At 37.8% G+C, this 7,835-nt stretch overlaps 1 long non-coding RNA gene and 1 pseudogene across 1 annotated transcript; both read right to left on the reverse strand.

The window, feature by feature from the left end:
- Nucleotides 1–1,684: 1,684 nt before the first annotated feature.
- On the reverse strand, nucleotides 1,685–3,310 carry LOC145720071 (uncharacterized). The gene is made up of 2 exons (XR_014142789.1): nucleotides 3,249–3,310; nucleotides 1,685–2,570 (listed from the first exon to the last, which is right to left on the reverse strand). It is a non-coding gene; the product is annotated as an uncharacterized LOC145720071 (long non-coding RNA).
- Nucleotides 3,311–3,364: 54 nt separating this feature from the next.
- Nucleotides 3,365–5,275, reverse strand: LOC102733122 (tubulin alpha chain pseudogene; annotated as a pseudogene).
- Nucleotides 5,276–7,835: the final 2,560 nt, after the last annotated feature.

Genomic DNA, 7,835 nt, shown 5'->3' on the forward strand with positions numbered 1-7,835 from the left:
CAAAGCAAACAGTCAACAAAACCAAAAGACAACCGACAGAATGGGGGAAGATATTTGCAAATGACATATCAGATAAAGGGCTAGTATCCAAAATCTATAAAGAACTCATCAAACTCAACACCCAAAGAACAAAGAATCCAATCAAGAAATGGGCAGAAGACATGAACAGACATTTTTCCAAAGAAGACATCCAAATGGCCAAGAGACACATGAAAAAGTGCTCAACATTGCTCGGCATCAGGGAAATCCAAATCAAAACCTCAATGAGATACCACCTCACACCAGTCAGAATGGCTAAAATTAACAAGTCAGGAAACGACAGACGTTGGCTGGTATGCAGAGAAAGGGGAACCCTCCTACACTGTTGGTGGGAATGCAAGCTGGTGGAGCCACTCTAGAAAACAGTATGGAGTGTCCTCAAAAAGTTGAAAATAGAGCTACCATACAACCCAGCAATTGCACTACCGGGTATTTACCCCAAAGATACAAATGTAGGGATATAGCAGCAATGTCCACAATAGCCAAACTGTGGAAAGAGCCAAGATGTCCGTCGACAGATGAATGGATAAAGAAGATGTGGTATATATATACCATGGAATATTATGCAGCCATCAAAAGGAATGAGATCTTGCCATTTGCAACGACGTGGATGGAACTGGAGGGTATTATACTGAGTAAAATAAGTCAATCAGAGAAAGACATGTATCATATGATCTCACAGATAATGAGGAATTCTTAATCTCAGGAAACAAACTGAGGGTGCTGGAGTGGTGGGGGTTTGGGAGAGATGGGGTTGCTGGGTGATAGACATTGGGGAGGGTATGTGCTATGGTGAGTGCTGTGAATTGTGTAAGACTGTTGAATCCCAGACCTGTACCTCTGAAACAAATAATACACTATATGTTAAAAAAAAGATAGTAGGAAGGGAGAAATGAAGAGGGGGAATTCGGAGGGGGAGACGAACCATGAGAGACTATGGGCTCTGAGAAACAAACTGAGGTGTGGGGGAATGGGTTAGCCTGGTGATGGGTATTAAAGAGGGCATGTACTGAATGGAGCACTGGGTGTTATACACAAATAATGAATCATGGAACACTACATCAAAAACTAATGATGTAATGTATGGTGATTAACATAACATAATAAAAAAATTAGCATAGAGTATTGCTGTTGAGGGAAGTTTTATTCAGATCAAGTATATCTTTGATATTTGTAATTTAAGTCCTATTTAAGAGCATTTAGATTAATGAAACTGGAAAAGCTTATGCTCTACATTTTGCTTAGTCTTAATTGTTTACTTCTAAGTTCAGTAAGGGAAAAAAATATGATTTACGTAACAACAGAAACACAATTATTTTTAATCAAGTTTATTATGAATATTCTTAAATATTATTTATGAGAATAAGAATTTTGAATGGAAAAAAGAACTTGGGTAGTCATTTTATAATGTTTCAGGTTTGTTAAATCTACTTGAATCCCTTTACAAATTAGAATGAGATATAATAACCTATCAGTTGAAATTTCATGTAAGTGTCCTTAGGGAATGATGATCCTAGTTCTCACTCTTTAGAGCAGAACAACCTTAACTTTTCCCAACAATTACATTTCTTATAAATTCAATGAAAGTATTTCCACAAGGATTTGTAACTCTGCAGATTCCCAATAAAAGAGATATATACAAGTACTGTTGTATAATTTAATTATAAATTCATTAATATGCCATACCTGACAGTTTAGGGTGTTATAATGGTAATCTCTTGTGAAAACACCACACAGAGCTCTGCTACATGGTTAACTTTTTGGTAAAATGATTCTCAACAGTGCTGCCAAGGGTCTGACTGACAAGAAAAAAGACCCACTAGTCACTTAAGAGAGAACAGACGTAAAAACCTCAAAGGACAATAGACTTTGTCTGCCAGTGTATTATTCGATGAGCCTAGAAAGCTTAATGCCTTTCCTATCCCTCAGTATTAAATAGCTATATTTGTGTTACTTGACTAAACAAATAGGATTAAGTGGTAACATTTAGTTAACAGTAAAATGAAGATAAACATGGCTTCATCCAAAGGAAAATCCAGGAAAAGATCCCCACCCATCAGAAAAAACTTCCCACATGATCAAGCATAAAGAGAAGGTGTGAGTCAGTAAAGGCAGATGCTTCTCTGAATCTAAGCATAAAGCCTAATCTGAGAGCAGACCTCAAGATCTGAAGGCTTTTTCTTATTCCTAGTTCTAAGGAAAGTGATATTACAGCCTTTGAAACTGAAAGAGAAAATGCAACTTAAAAAATAAAGTGAACTAAATCTACCACGTGGCCATGTGCATTATTTTTAAAGGAGAGATTCAGGAATGAAAGAGAATTCAAGTCACTTGAGTGCTAACTTTGTTGGTGCAACATAGACAACCATCCCTTCATTGCTCTCCTTCAGCACTTTCTCCATGCACTGGTAGGAAGCATTGGTTTTGCCAAGACTTGAGGCAACAATCACTGCTGCTGACTCATTATTACCCACATCAGGGAGCTCACTGCAGGATTCAGAGCACCATCTTTTGTCAAGAGAGTGAAGAGCCTGTTACCAAAACAAAGAGGATATCATTTGTATTCTTTCTCTTCTTCGCCTAGATTATGCTACACCCAGAACTTTGAATCTCTGAAGATTAGGTATGGTAAACATTCAGAGGAATGATTCGGGAGAATGCCTGATTACTGAAGTCATTACTTCAGAAAAGAAATATTGTTTTACATTTTGGCCTGGAGGGAGGGTTTTCTTTCTGAAAAATGGAAAGTAAGGCTGAGTGAAACATCCTTTTTAGTTTTCTAATTATTTGGTATTTCATAAGTACAGAAAAAGTTTTGCATAACTGAATTCCAAGAAGTTAGTAATGCCATGTCAGCCTAGCTTCACATATAGATAGATATTAATATATCTTTTCCTGATGATGAAAATAAAAAGGCCAAGAAGGAAAAAAGTCAATGATTCATCATTCTCTAGTTACATTCTTTGGACACAGGAGAAAACCATCTACTACCTTTGAGGACATGTGAGAATGTCTCACACACATTCATCGCTAGGACCCATGCTTATATCACATCAAAATGATGATGACTAGTCAAAGAATTTTAATACTATCTGCTTGCTATATGATAGGCAGGAGATAGGAAAACATACCTACCTATCCACCCTCTTTGCTCAGGTCCCCTTCCAGAGACATGCTAGAGTGAACTGATTAGAAGAATTATAACTTACGTAGGAATAATGAAGAATATGTGTGTCTTGTGATCCATAGTGAAGTGAGGAACTGCTCCTCCTGCTTTAGGAAAAACAGAAAATCAGGTTCTGACTTCCTACATGGATATATTTTATTCTCATTTGTTAAGCAATATTTTTCAATTTTAAATAAATTTGTTTAAGAACAACTAAGATAGTGGGAGTCCAGCACACAACTGTCTATGGATTCTGCACATCTTTCTCTTCGGTTTAAATGTTTTAGCCCATTTTCCCACAACTCTTCCATGTAAATCCAAGACAAAATTGACTGATCACTTTAGAAAAAGTTAACTTTCAAAAAATGCCTAAATTGGATGGTGACAGTTTGTATTACTAGCAATCAAAGAACAAAGAATGCACAATCAGTATTATCTTTCTTATCCAGTCATATCCACCTAGATATGAACTCCCAGTTTAGACCACCAAATTTCCCTGTACATATATACATCTACATACAAGTTTTTCTGTTATCATAGGCAATATCTGGAAGCTCCTCTAGGCTAATGCAACTCAAAGATGTCTATGTGACTCAATCAAAGTAACCACAGTTTTTTTTTTTTCTTAAAGCCTTTACTTTGAGACATGATGGAAAAATCTTACATATACACATGGAAAAGACATGATCACAGTTAAAAGTGAAAACAATCTAGGGGCGCCTGGGTACCTCAGTCAGTTAAGTGGCCAACTCTTGATTTTGGCTTGGTCATGATCTCAGGGTCCTGGGATCAAGCCCCACGTTGGGCTCCATACTCACCAGGGAGTCTGCCTGGGGATTCTCTCTAACCCTCTCCCTCTGCCCCTCTCCCCACTCATGCGTGATGAAGACAATCTAACCAGAAAGCTTCAATGCCTGTCAGCTAATGTTAAAGCTAAAGTTCTGAGTGTCACATGCTGCAAGGCTGAAAGGAATAGTAATTAGTATTCCTCTCCTTCTTCTACATGCTCTTATTCAACAGAATCCATACCAACCTCTTCGTAGTCCTTCTCAAGGGTAGCCATGTCCTCCCAGGTCTCAGAAAACGCTTCTTCCTCCATACCCTCACCCACATACAAGTGAACAAAGGCACACCTGGCATATGCACGTCAAACTTATGGTCCAGGTGAGCCCAGTCCCCAGCAGTGGCTGAGGTGGTGTTCAGCATGCACCCAGCTCACTGTACTTTGGCCAGGTCTCCACAAGATACCATAGTGGGAGGCTGGTAATTAATACCAACTTTGAAGCTAGTAGGGTACCAGTCCATAAACTGGATGCTGTACTTGGTTTTGATGGTAGCAATGGCGCCACCGACAGCTTTGAGAACAACATCGCCACAGTACAACAGGCAACAAGCCATGTATTTACCATGGCGAGAGTCACATTTCACCATCTGGTTGACCGGCTCAAAGCATGCATTGGTGATCTCTGTTACAAAAAGCTGTTCATGGTAGGCTTTCTCAGCAGAGATGATGGGCATAGATGAGCAGAGGGAAGTGAATGTGGGGATAGGACACCAGCTTGATCTGGAATTTTGTCAGGGCTCCATCAAATCTGAGGGAGGCAGTGATGGTTTATATGTTAGATAAAAAGTCACAGGGCGCCTGGGTGGCTCAGTCAGTTAAGTGTCTGCCTTCAGCTCAGGTCATGATCCCAGGGTCTTGGGATCGAGCCCCACATCAGACTCTCTGCTCTAAGTGGGGAGTCTGCTTCTCCCTCTCCCTTTGCCCCTCCTTCCCCAGTTCATGCTCTGTCTCATTCACTTTCTCTCAAATAAATAAATAAAATCTTAAAAAAATAAAGAAAGAAAAAGAAAGGGCACATTCCACAAGCTTGTAGTTGACCTTTTTGATGAAACAGTTTCAAATGACATTATACAAAATCTAAAATTTTATGTAAATACAACATGTAAAGACACAGTAAAAAGAAGCTGCAAAATCACACTAATTTGAAAAATACAATGATTGTTGTCATTACTTGCCACGTGTCAGAAATAAAATCCTGGACCTTGGAATCTGGGTCTTTTCTCTCATCTCATATCAAGTAATGGCCCATGTATCATAGTGGAAACCAAGCTGGTCTGGTATCACTACAATATGTATTCTTTATCTTATCATCTCTTGTTATCTGCTATTATTTTAATATAGAGTTTTATCTGAAATCACCTCAAACACAAAACTGAATAAACATTTAATAAATATTTACTGAGCACATCCACGCCTAAGGCATTTTTATCATGTTGTTAAATAGTGTAATATTTAAGTAAGATGAGTTTTATCACCTAAAACATCATTTTGGGATAAATAAAAAGGTAGATATTAATGTTAAAAACAAAGTACATCCTGGAATTGGAAGTTAGTAGCCTATTAAAGACTATTCTTAGCTCTCACTACAATTTATAGATATGCATAGTACCAGAATCAAGTAGAGGATTAATTCTTGTTACTAAGAGGCTTCGAAGTGTCATCTGGAAATCATTTGATATTTAATCTCTTCCAGAAAGTGTCCATACAAATTTTCTAGTTCTAATATACTTCAAATTTTGGTAACAGGTTACCAATAACTAGTCTCAAATCTGTTATATTATAAATTAGAATCAGTAAATACGTTCAGTTGATAACTCTATATATGAGATACTTCATTAACACCAATTAATTTTTCTACTATATTAAAATTGATTAAAAGTAATGAGACATTACATTTACCCTCAGGGTTGGATCTAAAGAGTCTGCCAAAGCATTAAAACCTAAATTTTTTTTTTTTAAGATTTTATTTATTTATTTGACAGAGAGAGACACAGCGAGAGAGGGAACACAAGCAGGGGGAATGGGAAAGAGAGAAGCAGGCTTCCCTCTGAGCAGGGAGCCCGATGCGGGGCTCGATCCCAGGACCCTGAGATCATGACCCGAGCTGAAGGCAGCCGCTTAACCAACTGAGCCACCCAGGCGCCCCTAAAACCTAAATTTTTAAGGTTTTGGCTATACATTGATTATCTTCCTCTTCTAAAATCTCTGGGTATTTCTCCAGGAGCTAACAGATCCTTTTTATCATTTAAACAGCTAGAGTTAATCTTTTGAAATTTTGCCTTGTTAAAGAAACAATAAAATTGTTACAGAGAGCATCAGAAATAATTGCTCTATCACTTATGTCAATAATCTAGTCCAATTAACTTAATCTGATTAAATTCAATTCTGCTTGCCTTTAGTAGAGGTTTGAGAGCATTAAAAAAACAACAACAACAAACTTGGGGTGCTTAGGTGGCTCAGTCGGTTAGGCATCCAAATCTTGATCTCAGCTCAGGTCTTGATCTCAGGGTGGTGAGCTCAGGCCTACCATGGAGCCCATTAAAAAAAAAAAAAGCTCATGATTAAATAAAATTAATATTCCATCTACCCACACTTCCCCATCATCTTAAATAACTCTGAAATAGCTGTGTAAATGTAGGCAAAAAAAATTTAAAAAGGAACAAATTTTGTAATTCATAGCAGAAGTAAGAATCACTTACACTCAGCTCTGAACAAGTTTCTACAGGAAAATAACATAATAACCTGCACATAATATGCATATCTTCTTTTCTATATGCATAGAAAAAAAATTCTATGACTTTAGTTATCTGATCAAAACAGAGCAACATTTTCCAAGGCCTATTCTTGGCCATATACGGTATTTGCATTTATGAAACAATCAGCAGAAATTCTGAATCATGGAAGGCTAAGATAGAAACTCACCACATCCCAATCATTCTATACAAACTCTCATGTTCCCATATAGCCTCTTAATATAAAGTCAGGGCTGTTGTAATGCCCTCTTTCTTCAAGTGTTCCTGAACATCTGCTTATGCAGAAGGTGGATGTATGCTTTAAGAAGGTACAAAGGCATTTAACACAGTTTCTATGTCCAGGGACTTTCAGTCTGGTGGGTGAAACAAGGGTTTGCTCTTGACCTAGATAATTATGAAATAAATTTATAATTCAGAGTCCAACAGGAGATAGAGTCCAACAGGAGATAAAGGTAGAGTTACACAACTGAAGTAGTTGAGAAGCCTTCATGAAAAGATGGACCATAAACTGAATTTGGAGGACAGATAGAATTTAGGCAGATGAAGACAAGGAAGAAGGTATCTGTAGAGGAGACTGTTAATTGCCACCTCCATATCCATTAACTCATTCTTCCTTATCACTGCCTGTATTAAAGGACAGTGCAATGTGCCCAACTAAAAGCCTGTATTTTCTAACAACCCTGTGGGTAGGCATGGCTTTGTAACAAGTTTGGCCATTGAGAAATAAGCAGAAGTTGGTAGAATTTCTACGAAGGCTCCTTAGATGGAGGAAATACAACTGAAATGGTACATATTTGCCCTTTTTTCCTCTTCTTACTTTATTCCGGAATATGGCCATGATGGCTAGAGCCATTAGCAGCCAATGAAATAACTTTAAGAATGAAGGTTCATCCACTCTGGAAAACAGTATAGAGGTTCCTCAAAAAGTTGAAAATAGAGCTACCATACGATCCAGCAATTGCACTACTGGGTATTTACCCCAAAGATACAAATGTAGGGATCCGAAGGGATACGTGCACCCCGATGTTTATAG

The sequence above is a fragment of the Leptonychotes weddellii genome, unplaced genomic scaffold (genome assembly GCF_054177405.1).
Source record: "Leptonychotes weddellii isolate Sample4059 unplaced genomic scaffold, ASM5417740v2 HiC_scaffold_9810, whole genome shotgun sequence".
Lineage (NCBI taxonomy): Eukaryota > Metazoa > Chordata > Mammalia > Carnivora > Phocidae > Leptonychotes > Leptonychotes weddellii.